General features: G+C 37.9%; 1 protein-coding gene across 1 annotated transcript in view; it reads right to left on the bottom strand.

Moving 5' to 3' along the window:
- The window catches only part of LOC127448893 (RIPOR family member 3-like), a 241,818-nt gene extending 228,332 nt beyond the window's left edge, over window positions 1-13,486 (bottom strand). Inside the window, exon 1 of the mRNA XM_051711823.1 lies at window positions 13,467-13,486. The gene's annotated coding sequence lies outside the window, so the exon portion shown is untranslated. The remainder of the gene's footprint in view (window positions 1-13,466) is intronic.
- Window positions 13,487-17,133: the final 3,647 nt, after the last annotated feature.

Here is a 17,133-nt window from a genome sequence, read left to right as displayed (position 1 = left end):
AGTTAATAAATATGAGCTAAACAACATAAAATGTAATCTAGAACACCCCAAATGTACATAACTGACATAATAAATAAGAGGAAACATAAATATTTAAATCAAATACAATGAAATGTGATGGGTCACGTAAATAATTTCCCGTAAATGTAAAATAATTGTTGTGTTAAACAAGCTAAATTTTTGACATTACCCATAATGTTAATCCTACTTGTATACTTCTAAAAATTATTTTAAAGTTTGTTTATATATATATATATACACACATACACAGCCTGGAGCAGATGAGGTCAAGGGCCTTGCTCAATGATCCAACAGTGGCATCTTGGCAGTGTTGGGGCTTGAACCCCCGACCATCTAGTCAGTAACCCAGAGCCTTAACTGCCAAGCCACCATTGCCCCTAGGATTATTAATGCCTATGGATTTAGAATGGGATGTCATAAAAGCTCCTGTAGGTGTAATGTGTAGGCGTCCCAATACTTTTGTCCATATAGTGTATATGTTGACAAAATAAACTATTAGCAGATATGCATCAGATATCAGCTTAGATCCGTATTTAAAATTTCAGGAAAATGGATGAAACTATTGATGACTCATCTTGTTCGCCGGGGCAGAATGCATGTAGATTGTCTGATCTTTTTATTTTATTTTTTATGTTAATGAATTGCATTTATCTGAAATGATGAGTTTTGAGTTATCTATTATAAGTTATTACCTATTGTCCATTTTTGAAACAATCGGTCTGTGACTCTATACTCTAATGAGCATAAATACGCACAGCACACAGACAGTTTGGGTAAAATATTCGGTTTTGTATCATATTGAACTGTCATTTATCGTATTGATTGGATTATGTATATTTATAATGGGAATTTCTCTCGCTGCCTCTGCCATCTTGGATATATTTTTCCACCAAGTTCATCATGGTGCATTCTGCGATCGCCTACCCGAGGAAGGACACGTGCGATGCTACCTTAAAATTTGGCCAAAACGAGATATCTTAGGAGGCAGCATAATTAAGATGCCTTCCATTTGGAACAGCCTTCATGTCCAGGGCGTGTCTATGATGTTTTAAAATTCTGCCTCCGTTGAACGATCTCCACATATCTAATGTCCTTGTTCTTTTTCTCCTATTCATTTTGCCCACAATCGGGTCTATGAATGTTCAGACTGGCCTTGATTGACTTTTTGTCTGTCTGTTTCATTAGAGATCACAAATTAACATCCGCTTAACACCATAAAACCACTTAAAACCACCGTTTCAATGAAACCATAAAAAGGGACAATGTTTTGATTAGTCCCACTTCGCCTGAGATAAATTGAAGTATTGAACATTTTTCTACTGGAAGTTTGCCAAGGGAAATGTGGATTTCTGTCCTTCAGATGTTAGTGAAGGCTAATTCGAGGAATAGGCTAAAGCCCGTCTTTCTAATAAAAATATATATATATATATATATTTCTTCAAATAAATGCAAGCCGATCAACTGCTCCATTCAGGGATTGCTCACTGTCCTTGGAGCATTTACATAGGTTGTTTGTCTTTCACATGAAAAGCGGGCAAGGGTGGGCGTTTATCTGCTTTGAATCCCACCTGATTCTCTCCTTTCATCCAAACATCCTTTTGCTTCTCCGTCATGCCGAGCATTAATCCTTGAGGAACACAAACGGTTTTTCTTATCAATTATTAATCCATCTCCATGGCAATGAAATGCAAAAATGAAGAGCCATTCACTGGTCATTAAAAGATTATTCCCACACAGGAACTCACAAATATATTTGAGAATTAGATTTTAGAAATTAGGTACAAAAGTTAAAAATTCAGATCTGAATTCAAAGAACGTGACATCCATGTATCACTGTACAGTGGAACTTTAATATATACCATGGTACTAAATGATGGCCGCGTGCGTCTCTCTCTCTCAAACTGGCGTCTCCGGCTCCCCTTTATCTCGCTCTCCCGCTGATCTGCTGATTCAGCGCCGGTCGTGCACCCTCACGGCCCGGCCATGCCCTTCTCCTCGTCACACTCCTCCCCCGCCCGATTCAGGCCGGGGCGCCACCGGACTGACCTACTCCCCCCCCATCTCTGGAGGGGAGACGCTGCCCTTCCGGCCATTCTGTCAGCCGGTGGAAAAGTGAGCGAGAGAGAGAGAGAGAGAGAGAGAGAGAGAGAGTGAGAGAAGAGAGAGAGTGAAAACTTGCCTGCCGGTTCCCTAGACATGCTGTCGCCCGGTCCTCAACCGCACTTCTGCCCTCTAGCGGACAACAGCTCACTCCTCCCCCGGTGGATGGCAGCGAGCCCTCTGACCCCTGGTGGACGGAACTGCTCCTCCCCTTCTCAATTGACGGCAGTGGTTCCTCTGGCTTTCGGTGGCTGGCAGCGACCCCCTCCTTCCCCAAGCAGACGGCCCCGGCTGCTCCCCTGGTGGATGGCAGCGGCGAGGACTCCGCGACAGTGCATCGCTCCTCCCTCCCAGGTTTTGGCACCACTGTAACAGTTAAAGGTTGGGCAAGGAGGAGGCGGGAACTGGCTGAACAGTCAATGTAAAGTTTAATGGTAAAACTCAACATAAAACAAACACACACACATGCAGCGCGGCCGCATGCAGCTCTCTCTCTCTCGAACTGGCGTCTCCGGCCCCCCTTTATCTCACTCTCCTGCTGAACATCTGATTCAGCACCGGCCGTGCACCCTCACAGCCCGGCTACACCCTCCTCCTCATCACATATACCCTAGTATTTACATAATACTCCCAGGTACTACAAAGAATGCCATGCTGTTACCATGGTACATGGTAAAAATAAATGTGGTAGTGATATGTACGATGGCACTAAATGCTTTCCACTTTCAAAATATAGTATTGACATGGTACTCCAAGGTACTTCAAAGAATTACATGCTGTTACCATGGCACATGGTAAAAAACATGTTATGGATATGTAGGCTACGATGGCACTAAATGATTGCCATATTCACATGCCATGGTATTTACATGGTACTCCAATGGACTTCAAAGGATACCATGATATTACCATGGTACATGTCCAAAAATCATATACCATGCTATTTAATTATTACCATGTACATGTCCAAAAAACAAGGTATTAAAAATACCATGTTATTACATTATTACCATACTCATAAACCATGGTATTTACTTGGAAATCCAATGTACTTCAAAGAATACCATGCTGTTACATGGTATTTCAGTGTTTACTAATATTAGATGATAGTTAAAACTATTAACCAGAAATATGAAAAAATACACGCCTTCATTCTTTTCACAACTTTTTTGTGCCTTTGTGTGATATTTCCACATTTCTATACATTAACTGTGCTTTTGCAGAATGTTTATTGTTTCTCCGACCCTGCTGCACTGTCATAATGCTACACCCCGTTGCACCAGTGTTTAACTGTGACGTGCATTCTCCTCGCAGCCTTCTGTGAGACAAACAGACGGAATAAATGAGTCTTCTACCAGGGGGCGGAATACACGAGGAAAACGAACTCCCAGCTGCTTCATTTCAGCTGCAATTTTCATATTGATGCAGATGGCAGTAACAGAAGAAAGTTGCTCATGTGGTGCGATCTAATCACCGGTATCGACGCAGACGGCGTGAAAGAAACCGGTTTAATAAAGAACAGATATCTTAGAGCGAGGTGGCGGCTGACGGATATGGGATGTCAAATGGGCTCCACAGAGAGAATGTTTATAGAGCCGGGGAACACTGTGAGGGAACATGTGTGAGAAATGAAAGCTGGATGAAGTTTTGCAGTAGTGTGGGTAGCCTATATTTGAAATGGACAGCTTGTCTGCGGATATGAGTTTGAAAGAGAGAGGGAGTATGTTTGTGTAGATTTGTTTCAAAACTTAGCTGCCTAAACAGTATTTTAAGCATCTTAGGGATGCTATAGATGTAAAGGGTGTTCCAAAAGGTTGTATGCTGCTTTCTAAGATACTAAGATATTCAACAATATTTATAGTTAAATCTGATTGAAACTAATTTTAAACAATATTTGTGAGTGCTATGTATTTTTTTACGACAATAGAGCACAACAGTGCCTGCCCACTTTTTCAGTCGTCTTGGTTACAGAAGTATTTTCCCATCCATTGTTTTCCCATTGGGATTTCATAAAATCCTTCATAAAAGAGTTCTAATCCATGAACCAAACTAGCCAGCTCCTAGGTGAATCATAACATTACAAACTTTGATTTGAAGCAAAAAATATTTGAAAATCGTAAAAAAAGACAAAAGTTATTTTATGGGGGAGAATGAACTACAATACCATAAAGCGTTGCGAATGATTTCATTGAATTAAAACAATGGAAACATTTTAAACTATCGGCTTAAAGTTGATAGTATGTTTGAATTTTATTGCAAAATATTCAGATATATACATATACTGTAAATAAGTAGTTTGAGATTGTAGGGAGACTGACTCTTGCATTATTCGCAGTGTGTCATGGGAGTGGCCGGTCACTGCAGAGCTCTTTTGGCGCACTGTTGTCCGCAGTTCTCTGACTGGTGGATTGTTTCTCTTCAGGATCAAGGGTAGTGTATTTCTTAACCAGGAATTCTGCTATTAAACAACTTTTTTTAATTGATTTTTTTACTTAGTTGAAATAATGTGGACTGATGTCTTCAGCAGAAGCATGTGCCATCAATTAACAACCTCAGAGCTCACAGCTGGTCTGTCTTTAAAGGTTTATAAGTTATCGTTAATAATCAATTCCCCTATGGAAAAAACAAATGGGATTTTAACTTCCGGAACAAGACGGTTGTGCTCCATTACAGTATCAAGTGTTAGCTTAGCAACATGCTAACATCAAACCTATCAAAGTCAATTGTTTGTTGAGAGTCCTGTGCTTTTGACATGGCAAACACTATTTTTGTGGCACATGGAATAACTGCCTATCACCTATAATTTTCCATTTTAGTTATGATTGCTGCCTATGTACTGTACGCAGTAAACTGCAAAGTAGTTCAGTAGCTTTTAAGACAGAGTGTGTGGGTCAGGTTTTGTTATAAAATGGCAAAAAACTAATGTGACATATATTGTGAAAACAGCTTCATAAATGCCTAAATAATAGCTTCATTAAAAGCCTTGATTAACATCTAAACACTCCAATGTTGGGGTTAGGTTTAGGGTGTAGTAACTGAAGTAAAAAGATTGTATGTTAAAGTTATTTTACCTCAGGTAAGAGGTATAGTTAGATGTGTGACGTGGAATAGAACTCCTAAAACCCCTTTACCGTGGTAAAATGTTTGTGCGAAAGCCAAAATGTGGCAATTGGTGTGTGTTTGCCTCTTAATATTTTGAGTTAAACATTTTTGTAGAGTTTGTCAATTAAAAAAAAAAAAAAAAAAAAAAAAAATTCAGAATGCCGCAATGCATTTATGGTTGTTCATGTATATTCTTTGGAAAACAAATAAACAGTCTAGATCCCAGTATCACCTTCTCATGTATCCACCAGAGTTCTAGATTGTTCCTCCAATTGTTTTAGAACTATGCCCCCCCTTAATGAAGAATTATGGAACGTTTGCAAAGAAGGTTCTAGATTTTCCTTAAATATAATGAAAGTGTTGTATTTAAATACTAACTAAGATCCTTAGCCCAACTCAAACTGAATGACAGATGCCATGATTAATATCCCTCTGGCTTAGCCCTGATAAGAACCTGTACGTCTTGCTATCTGCCTCTGCCAGACCAGAGACAATCAATCAGACGGTCTTAAGAGAGTGAGGCATTCAGGTTTTGGTAAGGGATGTAAAGACGCATTATCTCTAGCTAGCGGCTTGGCGCAGATAGTGACTGTTGCTTGTGTGTTGGGGGTGAAATATAGCACCTCTAGTCAGGATCAGTCCCAGTGATATTACCCTGAGAAGACCGGGGCAAAGGTGAGTAAACCACTGTCCTAAGCGATAATAGCCCTTTAAAGCTGTTTAAGCTTTAAAACACCCACTGGTATGACACTGACACTAGTATGCGAGATAAGAATTAGTGCACCGCAAAAGCAACCTGGTCTCATAGAAACGCATTATACTACATTTTAGCAAAATTATTTTTAGTGTCTCGTGGTACATATCAGGAGACTTTCCTGGTGAAAACACTAGAGGTGCTACAACAACCATTTACAACATTTTACCAGTTACTTTTTGCCCTGTTCCTCACACAATGATATCTTATGACATCAAAACTCTATAGCGCATAATGAACTTTAAAAACCTCATCTGTTTGGGAGAACATTTTTATTCGCTTTTAGAACAACTCAGTGGACATTTCATCTCGAAACTCCCACAATACGTGTAAAGAAACATTTAATATCATTTTGCAAAAATGTTGCCACGGTCACGTAATTTTCAAGGGATCAGGCTCCCCAAAAGCATACAGTGGATATAGAAAGTCAAAAATGCCTGGATGATATCAAAATTCTGCACTATTTTTAGGTCACTAATGTGTCTAGGTCATTATACTGTTTTACTACACTCTCAAAAGAATGGACTTGTAGTGCATACCATAAGAATGTGAATTGGGACGCAGCCTATGGTCATCTGAGTTGGAAAGATCAGATTGAGTTTCAGGTCAGATTGTGTTAGTATTTGCATGTGGTTGGCTTGGCAATACTGTAAAGATACATTTTTGAACAATCTGCTTTGGCTAATGTTTTGAATTCTTAATTACTGACTGAGCATCGTCAGCTGTGCTGAACATGGCTACATGTATCTAGACAGACAGGAATATCATAGTAAATAACAGATGATTAATTTATACCATAATAATTAGATCATAATGATATGGATGCTGACAAATTTGAAAATTATTTCTCTGCTCACCTAGTGAGGAACACCTCACCAGCGGGGATGTGATTCCAAACACACATTATTAAAATGTTATCAATCAAGACTTTACAATAGTATTAGCTTAGAGCAAAATTTCCCTATCCTCCCCTTAGATTGCATTGTACACACAACAAGGTTTATTTATTTTTTAATAATAATAAAAATGAAAATAAACATAGCTGTGCCCCTTGTTGCAACATATTTTTCAGACATTCTTATCTCTTAAGGCATTTCCATTCCTTAAATGAATCGTACACATTTTTACACATTTCTCATCTAAAATGATAAGCACAATAAATATGATATTGGAAATGGTGGAATGCCTTTTGAAAGATTGCATTTTTCTAAGACTAAGTTTAATAGATCAGGATAAACAATATTTAAGTTTCACGCTAGACAAGAGGACAAATGACTTCGGTTTCACCTCATAGTTCTGCCAAACATGTTGCCAAGATCTCGGACTCTTTAACATAATCTGTTTCATTCTGTCTGTCATATTCATCGTAATCAGTCTGACATTGCCGTTTCATACGTTCATACATTATGAACGTACTGACTGTTGCTCCCAGTGTCTAACTTTACTCAAAGTCTGGCGTTGGGCCTACAGAACAGACAGAGCAAGCCAGTCTCTCTGTCTTTTTCTCTCTTGCAGACAGATACATGTATGAGAAAAATAGTTCTCAGTACACCTCTCAATGCCACATATATTCAAGGACATGTGAGCACATACATTCACATTAAAATTTCCAGGGTATGCGACAGTTAACATAATATTTACATGGGTATTAAGAGAACCATGTCATAACTTGAATTTATGATTGAGCTCATGTCGTTATACACTCAAAAATGTTTTAAGCCTGTTAATAAGATTTACGCTTTTCAAATTCAAATGAAATTCCAGCAAGTTGAACTGTGTTCCATTTTGAACAAATTTCTTTAATTGTATTTCATTAAAGATTACTTAATTCAATTAAATGGATTTTTGTTATGAAATTGAAAAAACAATTTGAGTATAAAAGCTCCATTTCGAACAGGAATAGTTCACCCAAAAATGAAAATGATGACTTTCTTTCTTCCGCAGAACACAAATGAAGATTTTATTAGAAGTATTTCTGAGCTCTGTAGGTCCATACAATGCTGCACAAAATCTTAATTTGTGATGCAGAGAAAGTTCCAAAAGCACTTAAAGGCAGTATAAAAGTAATCCAAATGACTCCAGTGGTTAAATCCATGTCATCTGAAGCGATGTGATAGGTTGGTGAGAAACAGTCCAATATTTAAGTCCTTTTTTTAATTATAAATCACCACCTCTGACCAGCCCTGACCAATAGGTGGCAATATGCACAAAGAATGTGAATCGCCAAAAAAAAAAAAAAAAAAAAAAAAAAAAAATGAATGTGAAAGTGACTTTTATAGTAAAAATGGACTTAAATGTTGATCTGTTTCTCACCCACACCTATTATATAGCTTCTGAAGACATTGATAGGGGCATTGCCCCATTTGCCTCGAGCCACCCAAGAAACTTCTGATGCACCCTCCTTTGACTGACAGCAAAACGATCAAGAGGCACTCTGCCCTACGGACTAATGGCGAAACGATCAACGTTGCCCCCACCTCTAAAGATACATGTTTGATTTTTGTGCATTGTTGCATTCCAAAATGTGTCAGTGCACAATTCATAACATAACACAGTAACAAAGAACTGTCCACAACTTCGGTGAGTTTGTTTTCTTTCAAGTCAACTACTGTCATGGTGGTGGGAGAGTTTGAAGAGAATATTTGCTGAACAAGTAAAAGAAAAACACATCCAGGTTAATGGCACAGACTTTTGAAATGAACTCTATCGCCCCCTTGAGTACTGAGGTTTGTTACCGTCACAGTAATGCAAAAACGCATGTTAAGCATGTTCGACCCGATCTGGCCTTAATCACATATCACATGGAAAAAAACTGTTGTATCTTGACTCAAACTTCATAACCATTTTCAAGAATTTCATAATATCCTTTGCTCTATTTGTAGTCCTATCCCTTATATTTTCTTCTTCAGTATGACCGTATCACCCCACAACATCTGTAGCCATTTATCAAATATGAACTTTTGGATTCTCCGCTGTTGATCTACCACATACATAGCTTTAAGTTAATGAGGTCACCATATTTGCTTATTAGCATTAGTGTTGGCTTCATTAGCTGTGGTTAATAAGGTGTAAAAGATTGACACAGCTGGGCCACAGCACGATGGGACTGGATGTCTAGATGGAGAGCATGATTCTGGGGTTGATGACATGATGTCCTTGTTGTTGTAAGACAATGCATGAAGCCACTGCTGGAGGCTTGTGTGAATCATTCTATCAGGCCTTTGGAACATAAAGAGACAGTGGAACTTTAGAACCAAGCTGCTAAAGAGTTATAAAACCTTTAAAGTGACTACTGTGTGCACTTTAATGGCCTTGTGGAAGGGACCTTATTGCTAACTTTCGTCTGGAATGACCCTATGAATAGTGTTCCCTTTCCGCAGTTCTCTTCAAGGACGTAAAAATGTCCTTTGGAATTCGCTGTCACTGACGTTTTCTGCCAGCACTGCACAGTCATAGTGAACAAACCTACAATGTAATACAAAGTCGGGATGCCAATATTTGCATTTTAACTGGGTTTAGATATGAATTCTTGGTCTTCTGTCATGCAGGTCTATCCATAGACTGTAGGCAATAAAGTAAAGAGATTCTCAGATTGATTAGCTTTGCTTTGATAAACTTCCCTTTTCACAAGAAGTAAATAAGCAATGTTATTGCATGGAATAGGTGGCTGGAGATACAGTAAATCCACTTTCTCCTCCTTAATTATTAACCTTGCATTATTTTTCACCATAGGGGTCAATACCTTTCTAATGACACAACAATTTCAGGCTGAATTATGGCTCTAATCCTGTTCCTGTTGGATTCATCTTCCAACACACACACACACACACACACACACACACACACACACACACAAATGCACATGCACAACCAATTAGGTTATTTAATGTCAAATCAGCTAAATTTCTGAAACGTCCCTAGCTGCAATTTTCAATTTTGTTAATAAAGGATGATAAACATAAATGATGATATAGCCAAACTATTAAATGCAATGGATCAGTAATTGTGGAGTAATCAATTATGATGGAGTGCAATGAAACTACAGCTCAAAAATGGTTTACCAGATGCTGACTGGGCCATTCAAGACTAACGTATGCGTTTTTACTGACTGGTGAAGATCCTCCCATATGTATACCTTGCCAAACCCCTGTGACCATCAAGCACATTTTATTGAACTGTAAAACTTTTGGAACTATCAAACAGCGCTTTTATACAGAGACTTGTTTAATAGATATTTTAAAAAGTACCATCTGAACAGATTTTACAGTTTTTATCTTGTATTAATTTTAAGTGTCTTGTTTAATATTGTAAATACTTATTGATGAACCTTTGTTTGCCATGTGAATAGCCTGGTTGCTGACATGGCATTAAAACTAAATAAATAAATAAATATAACAGCTCAAAAATGACCGTAGAAAGGTGGCAGCATTATTATTTTATTTTTTACACAGAGATAAGTCTATTACTGAAATCAGTTGACTTTAGCACCCCTTGTTACATTATATGGCAATAGCCTAAGGCAGTTATTTTACATGGGTACTTGAGGTAATTCCAGCATTTACAGGGGGTAGTCAGTGAATTTATTGCTATTCGAATCCGAAATGTCAGAGTTTTTCTTCAACCTCCTGCGAGAAAATTCCTGGCCGAATTACCTACTGTATTTTGACAAACGCCAAAGTCGCTGAGTTTATAATCCAAAAGTTGTTTTGGAAATCCTTTTTGACCACTGCTAAGTGTCGTACCTTTGTGCTGTGCGCGGTAACAGCTCTGGACAGTTGTGAAATTGGAGGATTGTGTAACAGAAATCTTTTTAATAATTCACAATAATATAATTATTTTAACCATATTGTGTGTGAAAATCCCAGGAGTTCAGCAGTTGCAGATATACTCAAACCAGCCCATCTGGCACCAACAATCATACGTGCGATTATCTAATCAGCCAATCATTTGGCAGCGGTGCAGTGCATAAAATCATGCAGATACAGGTCAGGAGCTTCAGTTAATGTTCACATCAACCATCAGAATGGGGGAAAAAATGCGAACTCAGTGATTTGGACCGTGGCATGATTGTTGGTGACAACAGTCTCTAGAATTTACTCAGAATGGTGCCAACAACAAAAAACATCCAGTGAGCGGCAGTTCTGTGGACGGAAATGCCTTGTTGATGAGAGAGGTCAACAGAGAATGGCCAGACCAGTTCGAATTGACAAATCTACAGTAACTAAGATAACTGCTCTGTACAATTGTGGTGAGAAGAATAGTATCTTGGAATGCTATTCTGAGATACGGGTTGGCGCTGTTTTGGTGGCATGAGGGGGCCCTACACAATATTAGGCAGGTGGTTTTAATGTTGTGGCTGATCGGTGTATGAGCAGTATGGTAGTATACCATTCTGAACTCAGCCTCTGATATGAGATGCCGTTTGTTGGTGAGTCAGCATAATGCAGCAATCTTACGGTACCAAAACTTTTGTAAAGAACATGCCGACTTCCTGTATGATTATGTTGGGTAAATAACCCTTCCCACACATCTAAAATTGGGGCTATTATTAGTGATGCCACTGATTTAAGCTGAGTCAGATCTGTCTGTTCATGCCAATGGATCACTGCTCCATCTATACACTTTGGTAGAGTCTAGATTTTCTTACCAAAGCCATTAAACTCATTACAAAATGCTTGGGCATCACTGATGTGGCTTGAAAAGTAAAATGCCAGCTTGCCACTGTTCTTCAGGTGACCTTATGTGTATTAAAATTTTACCTTTTGCCCCCTTGTTATTGTGAGCCATTCTAATTAAATTAAAAATGTAACTCATTATACATGCTGATGCCCAAAGAATCCATTACTAAGAGAATTACTTGGAATTTTTTTTGCCGGTTTCTTGAAAGCCAATGTATTCTTATTGTTTTAGCGGTTAATGAAATCACTGAATCATCTTTTTTAACAGTATTTCTGGAAATGTCTTTTTCTTTTGTAATTTTTGCATTCCATGTTAACAGTTCAGCGCATGTTTGTGTCTAAAATAATATAGCTTATTTTTTTCCTGCAAGCAAAAAACTTAATTAAGAGTTCTTGATGTTGAATGTTACTAATGCAGTGATTTTCTGTCATGTAGCATGTGTTAAAGGTTAATTACATTTGGTTCACAGGTTTGCAGAAAGAACTGGCTGTTTGTGATGTACACCTTGATTAACAATTCTTTTAATGGAAGAAATAACTGAATCAATTATTTTAACTCAGATCTTGACATTGGACAAAAATCTGTGTTTTGGTGCGTACATGATGGGGTTTGACTAAACCAGCAAAACAATATGCAAAGCTAGTAATAAATAAAGCAGTCTCTGGCTATGTTCGCAATTAAATACTAGCTTACTGAATACTCCGTTGTCCATGCAATTCCATGATAAACATTTCATACTTGCTACATTGTTGTTACATTAACTCATCACATTATATGTGAGTAGTGTCCAGTTATCATTTTTAATTACATTTTGTGTTAAAATGTCATAACTCTTGGGAGTCTGATCAAATAATCAAGAAAGAGGGGAAAAGGAATTGAGGGTCAAGTCGAGCACATTGCATGTGGGATATGGCTTCTTTATGGTTGCATGCATTTAAAAAAAAAATAAAATAAAAAAATAGCAACTTGTATATACATTAAATACATAAAATGTATTTAATGACTTGTGTTAAGTGGTGTAACCATCAAGGCATCCATCCATCCATAAATTCATCCATCCAGTACATATACAGTACATACAGTATATAAATATATACATACAAATATAATGGTTATTTGTTGTCACAAATATCAAAAAGTTTTCTCAGGGTCCGGCTATTCCATTTGTCCCAAAAATGTATAAATAAATAAATAAATAAAATCAGAAATAAATAAATCACACAGTCATGAGGGTCTTAAGTGTCAAAAATTGTCAAAATGACTTAGAACTCATTACCTGTAAATGTGCTCATTATAGTAGAGGTGTATTCCAGTAATTGTTTTGAATGAATTGCATTTTTTATGTATTTTGAGTAAAATAATAGATCCAAAGCAAAAAATTAGCTTCACGTCACTGAACCTTATAACCGAACTGTGTCAACACTTTAACAGGACGTGACAACTGTATTCTGCTGCTCTGTAAACATAGTCAAATGTAGTTTTTGCTGTGCAAGCTGTCAGCTCATACTGCTCATTACCACATCGTAATTACATCGTCCAAACTCCCAGGGGCACTTGAAGACAGCATACATCCTTTTTTCCCCACTGGTTATTATGAAATAGTGGTGGCGTTCATGTATGTTCAACTCGTAAATACTATCAATTCTGACATGACTTGAGGGCAGCAAAGGTTTTTGCAGGAGTCTTGGCTCACCTGTCTGATTTGCCATTGCTTTTTTTGTCCTCCTGATTCATTGAGCTTTAGTTAAGGACAGGTGTTTTTAAGGGGATAGTTCACCCAAAAATGAAACTTCTTTCATCATTTACTCACCCTCATGCCATCCCAGATGTGTATGACTTTCTTTCTTCTGCAGAAAACAAATGAAGATTTTTAGAGGAATAGTTCTGCTCTGTAAGTCCATACAATGCAAGTGAATGGGTGACAAAATGTTGATGCTCCAAAAAGCACATAAAGTCATCATAAAAGTAATCCATAAGATTCCAGTGGTTTAATCCATATCTTCAGAAGTGATATTATAGGTGTGGGTGAGAAACAGATCAGTATTTAAGTAATTTTGTTTTTTATCATAAATTATTCTCCCTGCCCAGTAGGGGGCGATATGCTGGATGAATGTGAATCACCAAAAACACAAGAAGAAGACTGTGAAAATTTAAATGGAGGTTGACTGAGCAGGGAGGAGAATTTATAGTGAAAAGGACTTAAATATTGATATTTTTCTCACCCACACCTATCATATTACTTCTGAAAACATTGATTTAACAACTGGAGTCTGATGGATTGTGTTTATGCTGATTTATGTGACTTTTGGAGCTTCAAAATTTTGGCACCCATTCACTTGTATTGTATGGACCCTAAAGAGCTGAGAAATTCTTCTAAAAACCTTAATTTGAGTTCAGCAGATGAAAGAAAGTCATACACATCTGTGATGGCATAATGGTGAGTAAATTATTATTTTTGTTTGAACTATTCCTTATTTTGCTCTGCTTGTCCATATGATCATGACGATGACAGGTACGAAAAGGTCTCGCCCACAGTAGTGCATAAATAAATGTACAGTATATTGTTGTTTCTTGGCATATTGGCAGTGGACGCTCCATCGTATGTGTGCATATTATGGTACAGTTGAAGTCAGAAGTTTACATACACCTTAGCCAAATACATTTAAACTCAGTTTTTCACAACTCCTGACATTTAATTGTAGAAAACATTCCTTGTCTTAGGTCAGTTAGGATAACTAATTTATTTTAAGAATGTGAAATATCAGAATAATAGTAGAGAGAATTATTTATTTAAGCTTTTATTTCTTTCATCACATTCCCAGTGGGTCAGAAGTTTACATACACTTCATTAGTATTTGGTAGCATTGCCTTTAAATTGTTTAACATTTTGGGGAGCCTTCCACAAGCTTCTCACAATAATTTGCTGGAATTTTTGCCCATTCCTCCAAACAGAACTGGTGTAACTGAGTCAGGTTTGTAGGCCTCCTTGCTCGCACACGCTTTTTCAATTCTGCCCACAAATTTTCTATCTGGAATGAGGTCAGGGCTTTGTGATGGCCACTCCAATACCTTGACTTTGTTGTCCTTAAGCCATTTTGCCACAACTTTGGAGGTATGCTTGGGGTCATTGTCCATTTGGAAGACCCATTTGTGACCGAGCTTTAATTTCCTGGCTGATGTCTTGAGATGTTGCTTGAATATATACACATAATTTTCCTTCCTCATGAGACCATCTATTTTGTGAAGTGCACCAGTCCCTCCTGCAGCAAAGCACCCCCACAACATGATGCTGCCACCCCCATGCTTCACAGTTGGGATGGTGTTCTTCAGCTTGCAAGCCTCACCCTTTTTCCTCCAAACATAACCATGGTCATTATGGCCAAACACTTCAATTTTTGTTTCACTAGACCAGAGGACATTTCTTGAAAAGGTACGATCTTTGTCCCCATGTGCACTTGAAAACTTTAGTCTGGCTTTTTATGGTGGTTTTGGAGCAGTGGGTTCTTCCTTGCTGAGCAGCCTTTCAGGTTATGTCGATATAGGACTCGTTTTACTGTGGGTATAGATACTTGTCTATCTGTTTCCTCCAGCATCTTTACAAGGTCCTTTGCTGTTGTTCTGAAATTGATTTACACTTTTTGCACCAAACTATGTTCATACTTGTGTACTATTGTTTGTACAGATGAACGAGTTACTTTCAGGTGTTTGCAAATTGATCCCAAGGATGAACCAGACTTGTGGTGGTCCACAATTTTCTTCTAGGAGGTCTTGGCTGATTTCTTTAGATTTTCCCATGATATCAAGCAATGAGGCACTGAGTTTGAAGGTAGGCCTTAAAATACATCCACAGGTACACCTCCAATTCAGTACACCTCCTATCAGAATCGAATTGGCTAATAAAGGCTTGACATCATTTTCTGGAATTTTCCAAGCTGCTTAAAGGCACAGTTAACTTAGTGTATGTAAACTTCTGACCCACTGGAATTGTGATACAGTCAATTAAAAGTGAAATAATCTGTCTGTAAACAATTGTTGGGAAGATTACTTGTGTCATGCACAAAGCAGATGTCCTAAACAACTTGCTAAAACTATAATTTGCTAATATTAAATCTGTGGAGTGGTTAAAAAATGAGTTTTAATGACTTCAACCTAAATGTATGTAAACTTCTGACTTCAGCTGTACATGTGAATGCGTGTGCTTCAAATTCCCATATGCAAACAAATCTGGCAGTGGACAGCGGACATCAGTTTTGCCGGTTGCCCAATTCTCTTGGCACCAATACCTCTTGCAAAGCAGAGAAATTAAATGAGATTTCAGCTTTGAAAAAGGCCCTTGTAGACAACCACACATTATGTGCACCCAACGTCCAATTCTTCATCCAAAAGCAGCATTTTAGCTCATTTTGCATGGATGGAAATTGTATAAGTATGTTTAATTAGTATGTTTTGGGGTGTGTAATTTATTCCTTGCAAACACAAAAAGTGTATTTGGAGCAGAATGGTCATGTTTGGATGACTAGGTGGAACAATAGAAGGCTCTGGATGAGAAAAAATCCATGTACTGCATTTTCTCCACGAAATCCCTTTTGGATTCTTGAAGCCTGAGACCTTTCCAAAGCCGGAGGACTCTAGGGAACGTTGGCCACTTTTGCCACATAGAAAATACTGGGAAAGTTGACAACATGTGGCCACTCATATTTTCTTAAGAAAATATGAAAATCTAGTTATTGTATTAAAAATATTGTATTAATAAAACTGCATTTTTCATGCAACTATTCTGGTATTGTTTAATTTGTGACACTATATAATATATGTTTTTCATGTTGTAATTTTCTTGTGTTTACCATGAGGTAACACACTCATTTATCACAGCGAGCCAGTGTGTTTTTCTTTCGTGCAAAGGTGACACGTCTCAAGCCAAGTGGTTGCGATAAAAAGTGAGTTTTATTTGCATGAGGTGACAGGGTGCAGCAGCTATTGTCTGTTATCATTATAACACATTTTAACTCCACCAACTGGCCTCTTGTATGTCTCTCCCAGCCTCCGAATGTGCTGTCTTAGGGTTTTCCTGTTCTTATCCCTCATAGAAGAGTTCAGATATGCAAATGAAGCCCAGAGGGAGGCTATCTGTGCTGTGACAGAGGGTTCACGATGGTTAAGACGTGGAGCTCGGTTAGTTTCAGGACCCTTTCAGAAGGGAGAGTGTGTTGCAATGCTTTGGAAAACAGCTTTTGTGAGATTATCGTGTGTGTGAACAGAGGATAACTTGACAAAAAAGATGGCTCTGTTTAAAGCTGCCACAAAACTGCGAGTGAGCTTTTTTCCCTGTGCTTTGGTGTTTGTTCATAGGATTTCGTATTTATTTCTATTTTTATTTTTTTCTCTCTCAGTATCCAGTATCTAGCTCCTGACTATTTGAATGGGAAAAGTTTGAAATATCCAAAACTTTTGGTAAACATTATGTTCTCATCACACAT

The sequence above is a fragment of the Myxocyprinus asiaticus genome, chromosome 12 (assembly GCF_019703515.2).
Source record: "Myxocyprinus asiaticus isolate MX2 ecotype Aquarium Trade chromosome 12, UBuf_Myxa_2, whole genome shotgun sequence".
NCBI classification, from domain to species: Eukaryota; Metazoa; Chordata; class Actinopteri; order Cypriniformes; family Catostomidae; genus Myxocyprinus; species Myxocyprinus asiaticus.
The sequence above is the reverse complement of the archived record's forward strand: the minus strand, read 5'-3'. Positions and strand labels throughout refer to the sequence as shown.